The 1,982-nt window shown below is 37.5% G+C and overlaps 1 non-coding gene across 1 annotated transcript; it reads right to left on the bottom strand.

Moving 5' to 3' along the window:
- Positions 1–859: 859 nt before the first annotated feature.
- LOC139845681 (small nucleolar RNA R71) lies at positions 860–966 on the bottom strand. Its single transcript, XR_011758445.1, has one exon. It is a non-coding gene; the product is annotated as a small nucleolar RNA R71 (small nucleolar RNA).
- Between the last annotated feature and the right edge of the window lie 1,016 nt (positions 967–1,982).

Genomic DNA, 1,982 nt, shown 5'->3' with positions numbered 1-1,982 from the left:
GTTGTGTGTGCTTGATTCTAGTGTTTGAATCAAATATAAATTTAGAGGGTAAAAGATGTATATCGCACGAACGCATCACACTTTCTTGGCGCCGCTGCCGGGGATCCGGTTAGCCTAGTTGGTATTTGGTTTAAACTTTTAATTGTTCGATCCTTTCGTAGGGGTTTACCCTTACGGAAGTTACTTTTCGCATTTTATATTATTATTTTCGTTTGGAAAACCGCTCGTGTTTGTGTTGTGATTGAAGGATAGGTACCTTTGGTATATGAAAACAAGGTCTCACAAGGATCAAGAGTTTACACATCCATTCTCCGATCCGGAAAGACACGTGCACGGGGTTTATAATCGTAGAGAAGAAAGGGTATTAAGAAAGAATTTTGAAGCTTTGCCATTTTGTTTAGAAGAGATGGATCCAAACGGTAATCTGATTCACGATGAAGAGGGCAATCCTAATGGTCCTCTGGTTAATCAATAATTATTGAATGATCCAAACGACACACCAATGTGGAATGCTAGATTAGTTACACCAACAATGATAGCACCGACTATTACAAAACCACCAATTGAAGCGGATAATTGGAAGATCGAGGGTAACTTTTTCACGTTGATCACGGATACATACTTTCATGGGTTGATAGATGAGAATCCGTTCGAACATATTCAACACTTTAATGATCTTTGTGATATTTACAAAACCAAAAACGTCATCGATGACACTTTTAAGCTAAGGGCATTCCCTTTCACACTTCAAGGAGACGCAAAAGCTTGGATGCGAAGTTTACCATCCGATTCCCTAAGGTCTTTTCAAGAATTAACAAACGAGTTTATCATTCATTTCTTTCCACCATCAAAAGCAAAGCGACTTAGAATAGAGATTAATGGGTTCACACAACGGGGTGATAAGAGTTTGTATGATGCATAGGTTCGATTCAAGAAGCTACTAAGAGCTTGCCCACCGTATGGTTTGACGAAGAAGGAGTATATCAACACATTCTATCGGCGTTGTAATACTTTTACGAAGAAATATCTTGATTCTTCATTCGGTGGGGTATTTATGTACAAATCACCAAATGCGGCTGAAATTATGTTAGAAGACATCTTGGTTAACACGTATGAATGGGCACCTTCACCGAATGATTTGACAAGGAAAAGTGTAGCACAAGTCTAGAGTGATAATGGGCAAGTAACGCTTGGTAGCTTGAACAATCAATTTCAAACATTTGGGAAAGAATTGAAGAAGATTCAACAAACGGTAGTTGCAATGCAAGTAGGTTGTCAACGATGCGAGGGCCTACATCTCATAAAGAATTGTCCTCAAATTACTCAATGCAATCATGTTGATCTAGATGATATTCCCATGAATTCGGATGCTCATATGAACTACGTGAGTAATCAAAACTACCAACAGGGAGGAACATCTAAACAAAGCTACTGCAATCCTAATAAAAAAAAGTATCATTCAACAACCAAACCAATACACCACCCGGATTCACAAACCAAAACCGAAATCAAGGTTACAACAACTATAACCAAAACCGAAACAACAATTTCCAATACCAAAACCAACAACCTTACAACAACCAACCTTACAACAATTAAGCCAATTCAAATTATCAAAACAACCAAGGTTATAGTCAATCACAAAATAACCAAGGTTACAATCAACAACCTCAACAAAACAATCAGCAATCCCAACCTTCAAAGAGCTTAGAAGAAATCATGCAAAACTTGTAACATCCCGCATTTTTCCGTTAATTCATTTTAATGCCCGTCTTTTTTTTTAGATAATATCTTTCGTTATCTAAATTCGTACCTTCCATTAACTAACGTTCTTAATATTTTCCGTTATTGGATTATAACATTCCGTTTATTCTCGCGTATTTAAATGAATTCGTTTGGTTAATTCACGCTCCCGCTTTAAACTCGAGGGACCAAAGTTGCTAAGTGGGCAAACTAGTTGACTAGGTCAACTAGTCAACCCA

This window comes from Rutidosis leptorrhynchoides, chromosome 4, assembly GCF_046630445.1.
Source record: "Rutidosis leptorrhynchoides isolate AG116_Rl617_1_P2 chromosome 4, CSIRO_AGI_Rlap_v1, whole genome shotgun sequence".
NCBI classification, from domain to species: Eukaryota; Viridiplantae; Streptophyta; class Magnoliopsida; order Asterales; family Asteraceae; genus Rutidosis; species Rutidosis leptorrhynchoides.
Note: the sequence above shows the minus strand (reverse complement) of the source record. Positions and strands in the feature narration are given on the sequence as shown.